General features: G+C 39.0%; 1 protein-coding gene across 4 annotated transcripts in view; it reads right to left on the bottom strand.

The window, feature by feature from the left end:
- LOC128989682 (rap guanine nucleotide exchange factor 2) overlaps nt 1-18,198 on the bottom strand; it is a 278,269-nt gene that overhangs the window by 158,933 nt on the left and 101,138 nt on the right. The window contains exon 1 of one of the 4 annotated variants that reach the window (XM_054411766.1): nt 10,147-10,688. The exons of the other annotated variants lie outside the window; for them this stretch is intronic. The gene's annotated coding sequence lies outside the window, so the exon portion shown is untranslated. Of the gene's footprint in view, nt 1-10,146; nt 10,689-18,198 lie in introns of those variants that run through there. 4 annotated transcript variants of the gene reach the window in all.

The following is an 18,198-nucleotide window of genomic DNA, read 5'->3' as shown; positions in this document are numbered from 1 at the left end:
ACTCTAGTTTTTACTACACAAATCTTCCAAAGCAGTATTCTCGACAACTCTCCATCAGTCAATCTGGAAGACACCGAATAACAAATTATGACGGAATGTCAATGGTGGAAAGTTCCGACATTGTCCGTGATGCAATACAATTAGAGCTCAGGACCGCGAGACGAGAGGCCCTGCAGAGACTTGGGTGTAGACTGGGACTGGAGTAATTAATTGTTGTGGGACGGTGAGATGTACTGGGAATATTCCCAGCCACTTACGCCTCAGCCTGTACATCATGATACACAATACAAACTGTCTAAGATACCTAGAGTTGACTTAACAGTTAGAAAATATGTTTCATGATACAAGTCCCAGCTTAAATAATCCTGCAGTTAGTCCAGTCCTCGTATTTCCAAGAAGTAGGTAGGCTATGTGGAAACATTTTTATATATGTGATAGTAGGTACAGTTGAGAATTTAACCATAGACTGGGAGTATGTTTTATCTATGATTTTACTCTGAAAGGCGATTATCACAGCGGTGACTAGAGGGTACACTTCGGTTAACTCTGCCCCTTAACTGTACTGTGGCACATAGGCCTACTGTATCTGTTAGGAATTGTGACAACTTCGAAAATTTAAACTATACATTTATCACTTGCAATTGTGATATGGGTTGTTTATGGTTTTGAAATATGAGGGATTGGAATTATGTTGTACTTTATAGCAGTTCCGATCACTTTGAATTAGACTTTGTTGCAATTTAAACTTCAAATTGTTGGATGATATGGTTTCAAATAGATGTTACTCGTCACACTGGCTGAAGCTATGGGGACCTGCTGCTGGAGCGATGGCCGAAGTCATCCTCAAACTCCAGAAACATACTGTCAGACTAATGACGTATAATTGCCGTCAGGTGCTCTGCAAGCCAATCTACGCTCGGCTCGGGATGTAAACCATCCTGGTCATGTATTCTTAACTGCTAAACGTAATGAACACTGACGACGGTAAAACACAATCATACACCAGGCAATAGCTTGCTGGATGGATGAGACTGTCTAGAAAGAACCCAGACCTCTAACATCCTAGGTCCAAACTGTTTTGAATCCCACAACTCTGGACGAACCGGTGTTCAAAGTCATTACGTATCACCCACAGAGCAAAGAATAATAAAATCACCTTACGACGACAATAAAGAATCAAACCAACAGAACACACCGCTATCCACTGCTAGCTCGTTTCACTTCAAATGTTTAATGTCATATCACAGATGCTACCAAAAACTTGATTGGAACAATAAATGAATAGATGGTAATTAGGTGATCGACGAGCAAATCGGATAATGTACCAAGATCAGGGCTAGATAAGAACTGGAACGTTCTTAAATTTCAGGAGTCTGAAAAATGTCCTCAAATCTCTCTGAATGTAGACTTTCCATCATCAATGTGACTTTATAGTGACAGTGATGGAAGTAAGGAATAAAGTGAGCCGTTTGTTATCAGATGTTTACATAGGAGAATTATCAACGCATTAACGATGCGATTTTACAGGTGACGGATCAAATTAGAGAGGGAATTATATTGGTAAAATAGTATACGAGACTTCTACTCCTTATCCCGGGTTTAGACACCACCAGTCACTATCTTTCTAGAAAAAGGATACGGTATCACTCATTGCAAATTTTTCAGGGAAATTGGAGAACTTTTTCTGCGCATGTTTGTAGGCTGTCCCTAAGTTTTTAGAGGGAATTCTCTCAAATTAAGACACAATTGTAGACATGGTGAGCTCTGTATAAAACCATTCAAAATAACATGGGTTTTTTTAACCATTCAAAATAACACCAACCGAGTAGTCAATTTACAACTGAGTAGCTGCTTCTACTTCGATAAGTATAAACTTTGGATATAATTATAACTCATTAGGAATCTTCATTACCCATAAAAGTTTAGCCTTTTATTGTAACAGTTTGATAACATGTTGTGGCAATACCAAGGTATGGAACATCGTCCTATGACGAATAATTCCAGCGTTGATTAATTGATTAATAAACAATTACCAGATTTTTCACTCTAAAACCGGTTTACGTTACATAGGAACAAGTCCAGGTCCAGGATCCAGACTGTTATTTTACTAAAGCCATAAACAAACACAATAAAGCCACAACAAAAGTTAAATCCAATGTCAAAAGCTTTTCACAAGCTGCCAGCCTGCAACAATCCGGAGTGATATCAATCTATTACCAATAGACCGTGCAGACCAGATTACACAATCAGCCGAGCAGCAAACAGGGCTGTATTACGTTCTATCTCTTTCTCTCTCGCACTTATATAACTGTCACTCACACAGATCTGCATCTGGCCACAGCGGTCCAACCTTTTCATCCACTGTTTATGTTATTGAGCTGACATTTTAACATGGACCAGCTGAAGGAGTAATTTTATCGGTACTTTTGAAACAAGAATACCAACCAAAGTGTGTTTCCAACTGAACTGGAGTGAGATGAACTGTGCAGCATTGTTGTTGAATAAGACCAGCTGTTTATTTGGACTGTTAACTTGTTCAATCATAGACTAACAAAAACAAGTGGACTTCTCGTCCCGTTGTACATTTACGTATCTAGTTCATGTCCGGTGACACTCATCGCTAGTGTCGACGAAATTTCTTTCTATTATTAGGGTTGCTTCATGTTTTGGGCTTTACTGTTTGGTTATACAACTATGGGACAAGTTATTTATGATTAGATAGTTTTATTTTTTCAAACAAGGTTTTAAAAATGACTGAATTATCAGGAAACAAATTGTAAACAAAACACGACAGTGCACTAGACAGAACTAACAATACAATTGGCTTCAGCTGTTCCATAAGGATGAGAAATCGGGTGTATGTTTTATCAATGGTTCAATGCTCGTGTTAATGCTTATACAAATCTCTAATCAAAGCTTTAGTTTGGAAAGGTATTACGGTTTAGTTTAACTACGATAGTTTATGTGACCTATACACATAGTTTACAACCAGTTTACAAGAAAAAAATTGTCATCATCATGTTACAGTTTCAATATATTCTGTCGGTCTAGATAAAATTACTGAGTTCGATATTATTAAAGTCGTGGTCAAAGTAGACGGCGATAATTGGTATAGGGTACCAACAAATCTAGTAAAATAGCTAAATCAAGTTTTAATCATTGCTAAAGCGTTTCGCCACGTTGACTTTTCCGGGTTTGTCTCAACATCAGGCATGAAGAAAAAACTTGACAAGGACAAACGTATTGCCGCAGTCCGTCAGTAAAAGTGACAACGACAACTTGTTTATGCCTGACTTTCCTGGAGGGAAAGTGACCTGAGGCAGAGCAGAAGTGGGACAGACGAGACTCGCAGAGACAAACGCTTGGAAAAATACTTCTCTCTGGTTCATGTTTGTCTTTAATTACCGTTGACAGGTAAATCTTAGCAGCTCAACGTGTTAAATGACAACAATGTCACAGTTCAGCTGGTCAATTATTTGACCAATTATGTTTCAAATGCATACCTAAGTTCAATAAACAGTAATTACTTTTAATTTTTTATGTGTTACAAAGATAGAAACAAGAAGATCAAGATTGTATGTCTTACTGAAGGTGATCAGCTAATAACTCAGTCCGATTTCCTTTGTATATCCGACACTAAGGACAGCTGGGTCCAGTTTCGTACTATAAGTGAAGATTCAACATTAAGAACAGCTGGGTAGAGTTTCGTACTATCAGTGAAGATTCAACATTAGGGACAGCTGGGTCCAGTTTCGTACTATCAGTGGAGAGTCAACATTAAGGACAGCTGGGTCCAGTTTCGTACTATCAGTGAAGATAAACATTAAGAACAGTTGGGTAGAGTTTCGTACTATCAGTGAAGAGTCAACATTAAGGACAGCTGGGTCCAGTTTCGTACTATCAGTGAAGATTCAACATTAAGAACAGCTGGGTCCAGTTTCGTACTATATTCAACATTAAGAACAGCTGGGTAGAATTTCGTACTATGAGTGAAGATTCAATATTAAGAACATATGGGTAGAGTTTCGTACTATGAGTGAAGATTCAACATTAAAGAACAGCTGGGTAGAGTTTCGTACTATCATCGATGATTCAACATTAGGGACAGCTGGGTCCAGTTTCGTACTATGAGTGAAGATTCAACATTAGGGACAGCTGGGTCCAGTTTCGTACTATCAACAAAGAATCGAAATATCATGCTGACCAATGATTATAGCTGTAAAGTGAGGCAAATCGATTAGAATAAAACATACACACTTAAAGGTATGAAACCCCTAACTCTTAATTCTATACGTAATTTATAGTTATCTTTAACAGCGTACTGTAATTTACCAGATCGTTCGAAAAACTCCAGCCCACCCAAGAAGGGCTTCAAGGCTCCCAATAAAAGAAACAGATCTGGCGGCACGGCGCGTGAGCTCCACTTTGCCCCGTGAGAACGTCCTTCAGCCCGCACCCTGGCCAGTGCCAGACTAGCCCCATCACCCGTCACACCTAGGCAATGGACAGGTGCCGACTGCCGCTTTCATGTGTAGATGAAGAACCTGACCCTACAAACATTCCTCGACCATTACGTGACTTGTATTCCACTAAGGTACTTAAACGCTTGAAACTTTTAGTGGCCTTTCTCTACTAATTTGAAAGACGCTGGTAAAACGAAAAGGGTGTGTTAGAAAGTCTTCCTGTGATTTCCTCATCATTTATAAACTACCCAGTAAATTTATGTAGGTCCCTCTCGCTAGAAGAAGAGTCTCTAAATTGGAGAGCTCCAACCACTAACAGCTGATAGTTTCCACTAGAAGATAATGATTACAATAAAACTTATCCCACGACCTATCTTTCATTCATACATGGCTTAAAACATGTACCACCCGTTCGTAACAATAATCATTCGGTCTTCAACAATTCTAAATGTAGAACCTCCAAATGAAGAACTTTGGTAGTGAACGTACTTTAAAAATGTATTGGAATTCACCATCATTTTGTGTGCAATTTCACACTGCTTTGTCTTGTTGGGTTCTTGAAAGTTTTGCTGTCCAAGTTGGGATAATCTGCGAGTTGCGTTTGAATCAGGATAGCAATACAGTAGCTACAACAATAAGACTCGAATTATAACTACAGTATTCTAATATAACATCATGGAACTGTCAAATACTGATTCTCATAGGCTACAGTATCATCGATCAATGGAGTCACAATTTGAATTATTAATGACTGCAGATGAGTTCGTGGTTTGTTCACAAACAGTCATGCCACATCAAAGACTGTATTGATACTCGGCACGGCATGTGTCAATGGTGGGTATAGGTCAAGGTACAATCAAACACTGAAGTGTGGAGTAGTGAATAGAAGATCCCCCGCAGTGCCACTGAAAGGTATGGAAGGTCACACTCGGCAATTAACATCAGCCTCTGTCGTATCTGTAGTCTTTGTGTCAACGGCAGTTCAATGAATGAATGAGAGGGTAAAGGTAAAGGTAGAGTGTCATGTGCGTATCGTAGTCAATTGACTTGGGTGACTTCAAGAAAAGGGAGCACTAAAATAGTCTTGAGAACGTCACAATAGAGTTTTCAATCAGCTGATAGAGCATCTAGAGATTATTACCGGTGCCGGTAGCTGATATAATCTTGGAGATGAATATTACCATGAATAAGCTGATGGATAGTCTTGAAGATGAATATTGCCATTAGCTGATGGATAATCTTGAGATAACGTTGAGCTGACAAAATTCCGCTGATAAATTATTTCTAGATGAAAAGTCAATTGGTGGATTATCTCGGGATGAAGAACATCACGATATCCAAAGCACTTGGTAGATAATCTTATGGGGAGGATTACCATATTATCCAAGAATAAGAGGGCTGGGGACTCATCCTAAGACGAAGATTATTATCATGTTATCCAAGAAAGTAGGTGGAGGTAAATCTTTAGATGAGGGGGTAATCATAGTATCAAAGGTGGTGGAGCATGCAGAGATGGAGATTATCAATTTCTGCGTGATTTATCTGAAAATGAAGATTACATCCAGGACCATCTAGAGATGAAGATTATCATGTCGTCAAAGTCAGCTGGCAAGATGTTTCTACACTATCAATATTCTTCATATCTACTGAACTTGAAGGCGAAGAGCGACAGTGGAAATCCCTCCATTCAATTAATCAGTCAGACAGCAGACGTCGCCAGTTCCCGCGCTAAATATAGATACAGAAGAATCGCTATTATGGTACCGATGGACGAGGGTCTAGTCTGGAGGGAAGGCCAGTCAAAACACTGACGAGGGTGCAAAAATATACACCAGCCCCTGTCTGGAGATAAGAAAACATCCCTTGCTACTGGGGGATGATACAGCTATTGGTTCGCATGTCTACGTTGTGCTGATCTTTTTCTAACCTAGATCCGTTTAGAAGTACACGAGATAGAATTACAAAACTAAAAACTACGACGTCGTTTTAACGTGTGTGGTTTAAGGACGCAATGGATGAATACGTGCTACGGATGCTAAAGCTAAACAAAGCGACGTATTCTGAGTACGTATGTATCTCTGAAGTCTGAATGAAGTAGAAACACAACGAGTGACTGTCATTATGAGAGACACTGTGAAAGAAGTTAAAGTTCTCACGTTGACCTCCTGTAAAATGCCACTGGCGAAGAAAAAATAACTTTAAAAAATGATTAAGCTCGGCTGACAATTAGGTTTTTCCAGCTGAGTTAGAAATCAGATGGTTCAAAAGACTCGGCTGAAAATTAAGTACAGTTTTTCAAGCAGAATCCTACAGGAGCAGTATGGTGGATCAGTATATTATTATGCTTCGTTCCACTTGACTCTCTACTCACAAAAAGTGGCTCTACCTGTTTTAACGTATATTTCGCATCGTTTTACAGTTATAGTACACTATAGTAAGTTAGTACAACGTGGTAAACTCTTCTTTTTCGATATCGAAACAGAACGCTCCAGCATGTTTGCGAATTTGTTGACCCAACATTTTCTTTTACATGTTGGGTAGTTTCCGGCATAACGTTGACCAATGACCATTGACGATGAGCGTTATCCAGCTACAGGAAGTTGTCCCATGTGGCACACAGAACACGTGTTCGCTGGGGGAGTGAGCTGCAGCCCAAAATGGCCAATTAAAGGGTCCAAAATGCTGCCTTCGATCGTTACGGTGGCATTTCTGTTGGTGATTCGCTTTATCCAACTTAAATCTTCAGCAAATCGTTATCCAGCATACTTCTTCTTTAGGCTTTTTGTTAGAGTTTAAACAGATTTCAAGATGAATAGAAATAAAGTATAAGTTACATCTCAACTCTTGACTGGTTAAGAGTGTGTTCCTGTTAAATGTCCAATCAAAAGGCAATGTATATATTCGTTCCTAACAAGAAAAAATTCCGAATACGTACACCATTAGGCCTAATGTTCTAATGTATCGTTTGGATCTAATTATTAAAACTCTTCTATTTTATTCATCTACAAAAAACACATAGGGTTCATCACCACGCAAAGTAAAACTAAGTTAAGGCAAAACTTAGGCTTAATAATTCAACTCGTATAGTAAACTGAGAACATAGGCTAGGCCTATTTACTGAACCAACCAATAGTTAATATGGTATGACTTTTAGTCAAAATATATCCCTAAGCAGGGTTTACAACCAGCAGGGTTTAGCAGTTTTACTCAACCCAAGCAATTTAATACATTGACTGAATCGAATAGGTTCCGATTCACCAAGTATTCTACATTATCACATTCCTAAACCCATTACTGTACTTAGGAACGGGTTTTGAACCCAAGCTACGGGACAATTCCACATAACTACTAAACAAGCCACGCCCCTCTCATGCTTTGGCCCTAATCAATGAATTAATTGATTTCCACAACAAGGAAAATCCGCAACCCTATTGACCACGAGCGCGGGGCGTGCAGGGCGTGTGACAATGACGTCATCTGTAGACAATGACGCACATAAACAGCTGTTGCTGTTGCCATGCTCATCCTCAACCATTGATTGATCTTCCCTCTGCACTCCGATAACTTTGATATTGACGCCAAACAACAATCCAGCTTAACAAACACGTAAACACACGCACGATAATCTCGGTATCGCAGATGAGTAAATGTTTAAGTTTATGACGAGCAAGAATGTTTCCACAATCCAGTTTAAGTATAGGGCTTTAAAGTAATGCTTGAACTCATACGATTTCCAAAATTCCACATGCAACTGTACGATTCCAAGCATATTCGCCCTAAATATATTTACCAGTTGCCACCATCGAAGTATAGTATAATCTGGGAGTATTATGTATCGGTGGTTATCACCAATGAATTATTTCCAACCTTCCACTTTTGTTTATGATAATTTTTACAGTTGGTGGATTTTAATATCAATACAATTTGAGGATAGGGAGATATTGGGAACAGTAGTGTTTCATATTTTAGGCTACTTCTATACATTTATTTTATTGCACTAATTAGGCTAGGCCTATTACCAGAGATTAATCTGTGCTATTACATTGAGGAAATTCCCATGTAAAGTAGCTATCATCGTAGTCTTTTTTGGAAAGGCCAACTTCTGTGAGCATTGTACTTTTCAAATAACCCCCCCCCCCCCCCCCTCCACGATTTAAGTTAGTCTCTCAATCTAAAATTACCTCCTGTAGTTGATAAAAGGATTCCTTTATTGGTTCACGCTATTATAACACACTACCGGTACAAGAGAAAGAGACTTGGTGGGCATGACTCACTCGGTAAATGCCTTCTGTATTTGAAATGCTTTATTGAAATTCTGCATTGCCCTGGCTCGTTAGAGGGATAAATAGGAGTCAATTTACAAAATTGCTCGAAAAGCGCGTACAAAACGTATTACCCAGCTTCTCATAATTTACCAAAGTGGCGTTCTCTGCGATTCCAACCACACTCTTCAAAATTCCACGTTTCGCTAGGTTAGTGACCTTAACCTGGACACGTCGTATTGTCCAAGCTATTTCTAAACGCGACCGAAGGCTCTCTACTGGCTCAGCTGGTATTGTGACTAAACTCTCGCGACCTCGGCGTGTCAGCCGAGAGCCACACCGGAAACTACAACAAAGACACCGCCTTGTGTCAAACACTCCCACACCGATGTGAGTAACACACGGGTTTGAGAATGAAAATATTTAACACGAAACGATACAAGTGAATCTCCGCGTTCACTCTTTATGAAATTTTACCTTTATGCTTCTCCAGTGCACCAATTTTACATCAGTTTAATGTGACTACCCATAACAAAGGTTTGCATGAAAAAATGAAACTTAAAACGCGAGTCACAGGTACGGTGAAGTGGTGAAGATGGTTTTTCATAATTGCCATAACTGTAATGGAGATTTAGGAATTTCTCACCGCCCTTAAGTTATAAATTCGACTATAAGTAATTCGACTTATAAGTTTATCGTGGGTCTAGTCTAGACTAAGTCTTAGTCTAGGTTTTATAAAGTAGATAAGTAAATAGTTCTACTTTAGCGGTTTATGTTTTTTTTTAGCTTTAAGTTATTGTACCTATTGTAGGTAATTTTAATACGGACGGCAACCTAAAAATAAGTTTAATTCAATGACTTAGTGGCGTACAGACTTAAGACTTAGACTTGTAGACTTAAGTTAGATGAACATTTAGTAACTTAAATATCCAGTGACAGTGACTCAATTGTGACAAGATAATAAGTTACTGACAAATGGTTAAAAAAAGTAGTATTTGTGTGAGGTTTAAACAACCCGAAATTGAAACGATTTGTATTAAAGTTCAGGTTGAGGGAATGATAATCAACAATTTACCGTATTGCTCTAATGGAATCTAATCTCGGGTTATCTTTGGGGTCATTGAAAGATTAGACTTACTGGGACAGGGCCAGGAACAGTGTACAAATGTAAACAAACCAGCATGCCATACAATTTGTATGACATACTTTTGGGCATATTCTTACAAAAAACAGTAGGCCTACTGTATTTAACAACAATAAGTAAGACACTACGCATAATTGAACTTAAGAGGGGAAATGAGCTTGATTGGCTTCAATACTTGGTTGTTTGATGTCAAAATTACAAATTACATTCATCCATAACCTATCTAACCAAGTTATTTAGTCGTAAGTGTTAATTTGTTGTATTTTATTTCCCTTACCTATCATCCTTTGGTGGGAATGACACGTTGTCAGTGGTATCCAGCTTTTATAAAGTAATCCAACAGCAATGGAACAATGGTTATCACTTCACAACACACCACTTATCACTATAGAGCATCGGATAAACAAACAGATTTATAACCTTTGACACACAAAAACAACTCTAATTCGATATATTATACACTCTCTAAACTAGATGTGTACTGAATTAAAGTTAAAACTTCAATTCACTTTCAATTAACCTACTAAAAAACAATAAACGCGAACTTTCAAATCAAACGTCTGTCACCGAAGCAGACTGAAAGTTGGCAAATCACATGTCACACTGACACAACAGAACTGAAATCAGCTGCTTTGTGGGAAGTTTTAACCTCACTAATAACAGAACACTGGGGTGTAACTAAACTGAAGTGTTGATAACAACGACCAAGAGAACATTTAAACATCGAAACACGTCAAAATTCGGCCGTGAATCACGAATAAACGCGAAATTTGACACGTAAAACTAACGCAACACAACAACAATCACGGCCGCGCACACATTTCTGAATGAGGAGTATGGGTTCAAGAGTTTGACAGTCGGAAAGATCCGTCGGCATTCGGGAGTTTCCGTGGCTCGGTTCGTGACAGTTCGGCACTTTGCCGCTAGGCGCGCTGCATGCGGCGCTCCCGCTCTCTATTGCAACAAGACCAAGATACACTTGTTGTCCAGTTTACTGTTCGTCCTAAAAACATCTGCTTTGGAATTTAAATTGCTTGGCTGCGGATTCTTATTCAAGGCGATGCACAAGCAATGTTTGAGCGGTTGGAGGATTTCAGTAATGGGCGTGGTACACGCCGACAACTCAGTACAGACTACAAAGAATCGTTGAAGTAATCGGTGAAAATTGACCGTCAAACATACATTCGGTAAGAAAGAAACGAAAGAGGTTGACAAACTCCATGTTTACACAACAAATAAACTGTCGTGCTGTCTAAATTTGGTATGCACAATAATAGTAAACTCCTGTTCCATCATATCAATATGCGTTTTTTAACTGATGAAGTGTGTAGAGTGTGTTATTAGCATTTCACATACGTAGACTGCCAATCTAAAAAGTAAGTGCGGTTTTTGTGGTTACAACGTATATTCTTTATTAAAAGTAACACATAAATGATTACACATTATTGAGCATACATTCACATTGCATACTGGGAGCTCTGCATACAAAAACTCAAATGTTATTTTTACATCCGTTAAAACAGCCGAGTTAATTGTTGTGTCTATGGTAATCCTATTATTTGAAATAACTGGCAGAGGTGGCTCTCTCTATTGCGCTCTCTAGAAATTCAGACTTGACAGGTGCAATGAATCGTGTCATGGGATCTTTTCAAAACTAGTAGTAAATTGACATTATATCTTAGTCCTATGGGCGAATTTGTTATTAGATTAGATTAATAGAACATAGTTGAATGACACACAGTGACACAGTGTGCTACAAAACTCAATACTCTATATACTCTGTATATATTTTGTGTTCAAGCCCAATTTCAAGAACTTGAGTGATATTAGGTCACCTTTTTTGTTTTAGCCTGAATTTCTTGAGTAGGTAAGATGTTCGTGTCACCCTATGAATCTCGCCAGCTTGTGCGTCTTCAGGGGTCTTCTAATTCTATACTATAGTCTATATTGTTAGTAATAAGAAGAAGACCCCTGAAGATACCACACAAGCTAGGGAGATGCATAGGGTAACACAAACATCTTACCTACTCAAGAACTTCATGCTACAACAACAAAGGTAAACAAACATCTAAATCCTCTCTAGATTTCACTTGGAGGTACTTAAAGAAGAGACTGGGAAAGTGGGCTGAAAACCTACTGAGGCACTATGTCCTCTTCAGCCAATTGGAGATTGGCATCAACGCAACACTCTTTTTTTTAAACTATCTTCATGTTTACCACTATAAACCTTCATTTACACTACAGCTTTTACAAAACTACAATAGAATCGGATGTCTACTACTCTCCTATGTCAAAGTCACTGAACTCAATGAGGCATCTTAATTTCCATGTTTGTGCTCGATTAATTTAACCTGAAGGGTTCATGGTTGCCAGGAACATCGCATTAGCCACAACACACCCGCATCTATGATCAGGATATCCTCATTGGCAGCCACCAAGGTCGCCAGTGTCACCTATGCCGCTGGAAATTGATAACTGTTAAACTGCGCACCTGATAGTCGGTTGAGCCTTTGGGGTGACACAATTCAAACAAACTATAACCTTGAAATGCCCCGTTGCAGACGCTGGGTTCAAATTTGACAACTTGTGCCTGTAAAAGTAGATTTCTGAGCACGGAATGTTTCATTATTTCTCAAGCACATCAAAAAAGGCTAAGCAGGAACCTATGTTGCTGTTTTGCTTAGCTGGAGTTATCAAAATCTATGCTTTCAGATATACACTCAAGAGAGAAAACAGTAACGTTTAAAATATGAACAATAATCTCCCTTCATCTTTTCACTTGCATTAAATGTATTACCCTCATATTTCTCTAAGGCCTGTTCTGGACCTGCAAAGTGGACAAATTTCCTCTATATACTGGAGAGAGTCGGATATACGCAAGTGCTATTTCAATTACAACCTTTAAACAAAGTTGAGAATTTAAAATGTTTCCTACCAACACCTGCACAAGTTGTATGCTGTGCAGAAATAAAACCTTTGATTTCGTTGAAAAGTCTATCTACCAACTCCTAGATTTATTCCATTCAATGAATAAAGGTAAAGATTTGCTGAAGACCCTAATCCTTAGAAAATGAGGGTTTTGTAGGATTTTTAGTGGTTCGTCGTTTTTTAGGATTGGTGGGTGAATGAACTATGAAACTAAGTAGAATCATAAGATTGCAGTTGATAAGTCTATGAAAAGTAAATAGATTTTGATCGTTAAACTCTGGACCCAGCTGTCTTTGATTATTGGGATTTTATTGATTGATTCTGTCTGAACAAAAAGATTTTCTCAAGTCGGTACATCTACACCATGTTGTCCCCTTATTTAGCTTACACAACCTACGTATCTGCAACAGTGAAGTGAATGTGTTTCTTCAGTAAAATAAATTGCCCAGTACAAATTTCAGGACCTTCAAATCTCCCACGAAGCTGCCAAGTGCAATTCTCTCTTTTTCTCCCTTTACGCTGGGGCGGTTATGAAACGATCTGTGACGACTCGAAGAAAACACTTCCTTCCGCATCCGTTGCGGTGTTCCGTTGACCCGCCACACCTCCATCGTTCCCATCAGTGCCTTCTCGATCGCAGTTATTATCGTCGCATGTTTGGGGCCCTGCCACGGCCAACAAGCTTGTGTGGTCAATTATTTTTGTTTGGTTGGCAACTGTGGTTATCCTGGGTGCGTGCGATAATAGAACGTTGCGAATAAGCAAGCTAAGCAAGCGTTCATGTTAAAAGTTGTATTACGCAGACAACAATCGTGGATTTGTTAAGCCTTTTCATCAATATATATTAAAATCTTTTGGAAAGAATTCAATTTTCTAAAATAATTTTCAAACTACCGTACTTTGAGGTTATAATTGATTTGCTAATTTTGAATTATGCGTTCATAGGGGTGAGCATATATTTGGTTTGTAAGTGAAGATGTTTTTTGCCGTGTACTTATTGTTTGAATGACGATTGCTTTATAATTTTAACCAATTTTCTTGAAAACGAAGGATCAAGGAAATCCAAAAGTTGACAATTTATCTTGTTAAAACTTCTTTTAGTATCCTCTTGTCGCTGCACTCTTCACATTTCTTGACCATCTTTCTTTCATATTTGGTTTAAAATATTACTGCTTGCGTCCTTTAGGCAAATAATAAACCCCTAACTGAGTGATAAGTTATGTATGGTATGTATAGTGATGGGAGTGTTATCCTCTTTGCTTTCACACACAAATTAGTGCATACATAGATAGATGTACCAAGTACCTACATAGATTTGTACCAAGTACAAAGTAAGTGTATCTATAGTGTATCTGGATGTGTGTGGGAAAGTATAGAACTCTACTAGATATGATAGGCCTAAACTTCTCCAGGACCTAGGGCTGCCTCTAATGCTCGGTTATTAATGAGTCACTCATCAAGCCAATTGGTCCAGCGGTCGTCTTTGAGCCCCGGAAATGTTAGTTATCAGCGCCGCTCTCCTCTACAAGGGACGCAGCTAACTTGACTACACAACTACTACTTCACCGGACTTTTATGTGTAGTTTGGTCTATATATTAGTATAGTGAAGTATAGTAATACGTTGATAAAGTCCGGCAATTCAAAAATATTAATTTCCAGGTGATGGAATTTTTGAAGAGGTAGATGCGATTAGAGATTGAATTTAAATATGAGTAAACAATCGGATGGTAGATTTGTTACAAGGTGGATGAGTCGAGACTATTATGCAATAAAAAACAATGGATACACCAACAACAAAGAACAGCAACAACAACTACTACTACTACTACTACTACTACTACTGTAATACAATGGATGGATGGATGGATGGATGGCAGTATCTCAAAATTATGTTACCGGTACTAGGACTAATAAAAGTAATAATTAATTGTTGTTTAAATTGAATAAGCATAATCATGTTCAGTTTCAAACTTTCAAAAAGTGTGAACGGCTTCAGCTTTGAGTATAGGCGTGAATAAAAGATAAATGTATGATGGGTGAGTGAACCCTTTTTGATTCCTTACGTAGGACCATATACTAACCAAGAGTGGATGTTTAATCTATGGTATGACCATTATTGTCCAATGACAGCTGAGTACAGATTTTAGACGGTTAATAAAATCAATCGAATTAAGAGCATGGAAAACTCTATAGACCCGTGTTGAAAAAAAAAACCCACGAATTTACTTATCCTCTTAACCAGAAATTTCACCCAGTTTTGTAGACTGAAGTTAAACTCTTACTGTGCTACTAAACTGGGGAAATCTTGGAATGCCTAAACTCTACAAGAAAGTGAGCTGCAGTCTGCGGCTACAGCGGCTGTGTGGCTAAGGACGTTGCCTAACCATGGGACGTTGACATCACGTGACCTACATACTGCATACCTCTCACTTCTGCAGACTGCAGACACTCTGGTACAGTTCTGCAGTCTGCGGCTACAGCGGCTGTGTGGCTGAGGACGTTGCCTAACCATGGGACGTTGACATCACGTGACCTACATACTGCATACCTCTCACTTCTGCAGACTGCAGACACTCTGGTACAGTTCTGCAGTCTGCGGCTACAGCGGCTGTGTGGCTGAGGACGTTGCCTAACCATGGGACGTTGACATCACGTGACCTACATACTGCATACCTCTCACTTCTGCAGACTGCAGACACTATGGTACAGTTCTGCAGTCTGCGGCTACAGCGGCTGTGTGGCTGAGGACGTTGCCTAACCATGGGACGTTGACATCACGTGACCTACATACTGCATACCTCTCACTTCTGCAGACTGCAGACACTCTGGTACAGTTCTGCAGTCTGCGGCTACAGCGGCTGTGTGGCTGAGGACGTTGCCTAACCATGGGACGTTGACATCACGTGACCTACATACTGCATACCTCTCACTTCTGCAGACTGCAGACACTATGGTACAGTTCTGCAGTCTGCAGATCATGCGGCCTGCAGCAGCAAGAGGTTTAGTGTAAAACAGACGACGCGACTGCCCGTTTTAATACTTTTCGTACCTCTAATACTTATAATCCGTATAGGTGTTCAGGAGAGGGTTTTTACTATACGGAGGGTTGGTAGCATAGCCTAACCTAACCACCACAGCGCCTTTTAAAAATAGAGGCGTCTCTCATCTTTCAAAAATCCCCTTACTCTTTCAGAGGTGGTAGGGACACAATCAAGAAAATATTATTCAGGTATTAAGTGATGGAGCTCCTTTGTAGGTTAGGTTAGGATAGGCGACGAGGTTAGGATAGATTCCCAATCAGCCTCAGTTTAGAGACACCCTTCGAACAAACTTTCCAAACCTGTACAAGAGTCTTGGGCCAGCAATCTGATAGACCACCTTATTCCTGTTAAGCCTTTAGGATTTTTATTCGTCAGAGGGTTAGGTTAGGTTTCCAAAATCAACCTTGGCTTAGAGACACTTTCATGACCGAACCAACAATTCATAACTGAAAATATCATCACTTAACTCTCCAGGGATAACAGTATTTTGCTGTGTAGCTAAGCCTAACGCCCTACCCCAATGTGTAAAACACACAAACACTTAACACCATCCACAAAACAGTGTTTTCTTGCGTCTTTTGTCCAACAATAGCCCTTAAACATTGCACAAACATTTGAAAACTACACGATTTCTGTTTACATGGACATTTACACTTACTGAACCCGCTGAGAAACTGTTGAGCTTGTTCAGCAAGTATTCTATGCTAAAATCTGGCATAACTTGCAAATGAGTTTGAAAGTTGAATATCGCTAACCTTGGACCAAGGTTCAAACTACTTTCACTGTTTAACCGCAGGAACGGACAACCGTCTGTTTCCACTAGTTGGGCGAAGCTCAATAATTGAGGGATTTTATCAAAGGGACTGTCACATAATTTACAAGATGCTAAAATAGCTAGACTTACGTTGATAATTGTTCGAGAAACGTACAATCACTTCGAAAACCTCTTGTGAATTATCACATTTGGATTTTAGTAGGAACAATAAAATATAAAACGCAGTGTTCATGTGTGTCAGTCAGTGTGAATGGGGATTCGAATGGTCAGAGTATGAAATCATGGGATTTATCACGATGTCCAATGTTCTATAAACGTGTTCATGGCGAGGTTGAGGTTCTCGTTATAAATACGTCAATGATGAGGTTCTATTTATAGAAGTGTTCATGGCCAATGTTCTATAAACGTGTTCATGGCGAGGTTGAGGTTCTCGTTATAAATACGTCAATGATGAGGTTCTCTTTATAGAAGTGTTCATGGCCAATGTTCTATAAACGTGTTCATGGCGAGGTTGAGGTTCTCGTTATAAATACGTTAATGACGAGATTCTCTTTATAAACGTCTTTATGACAAGGTTCTCTTTGTACACGAATTCATGGCGAGATCCTCTTTATAAAAGTGTTCATGACGATATTCTCTCAAAACTTGTTCAAGAAGTGTCTCTCCAGCTTATGCAGAGACTAACCCTTTCGCAATCTACAATAAGGTCCCCTCTATTACACGTGGAGCTGTATCTAGCCATATTGCCTGACAGTACAGCACAGTGTTGTGTTTAGTCACACCAGGTCGCTCTCAATGGCGTGCCAACGTGTCCGGGAACTATATCCGCGTGTCCCCGTGCCTGGTGAAAGTGGCGCTCTAGCCCGTCCACACATTGGCACTGGTGGGAAACTAGCGTAATGGCGAGGTGATAAAATACTTTTCTCTTATGTTGATAAAAGGTAAAGCTGGGAATAAACAACATTGTGAAGAAGTTTAACGGGGGTTTGAGATCAGGACGAGTGTATGTAGAGGTCCTCTCGATCAAGACCTATTCATTTATGTCGATTTTCATTATTTTAGAATTACGGAACAAAGAGCTCTTGATTAAGGTGTAATAATGACCTAGATACTCTATCAAACGTATTTCTGATAAGGTTCTCTATTTTGAAAATATTTATAAAGAGGGCCCGGTCCCTCCATTACAACGTATTTCACGTAGGTTCCTTTATCAGAAATGTTCTGATAAGATTATTTTTATCAGAACATATTTTTAACAATGGTCCCCTCTATCAGAGCTTATTGAATTCGATAAGGTTTTCGTGAACTGGTCAACATAGGTACAACTCTTTTAAAAGAGGTTCCTTTTATCAGTACTTATTTATCATAATGTTGTTTTCTTCACCAGAATGTATTTATGATGGGGTTCTCCCTACCAACACTATCTATATTTTATTTTCTTAATCAGAACTTAGTTTTGATGATGTTCTTTCTATTAGAACAAGGATCCATCTCATTTACATTATAATACTTAAATTATATAACAAATATTTCTAATACGGTTTCCTATGTCATAACTTAATCATCAAGAGGTTGTTCACCAGA

The sequence above is a fragment of the Macrosteles quadrilineatus genome, unplaced genomic scaffold (assembly GCF_028750875.1).
Source record: "Macrosteles quadrilineatus isolate MER2022 unplaced genomic scaffold, UCM_ALF_1.0 Scaffold_1__1_contigs__length_201487025, whole genome shotgun sequence".
Lineage (NCBI taxonomy): Eukaryota > Metazoa > Arthropoda > Insecta > Hemiptera > Cicadellidae > Macrosteles > Macrosteles quadrilineatus.
The sequence above is the reverse complement of the archived record's forward strand: the minus strand, read 5'-3'. Positions and strand labels throughout refer to the sequence as shown.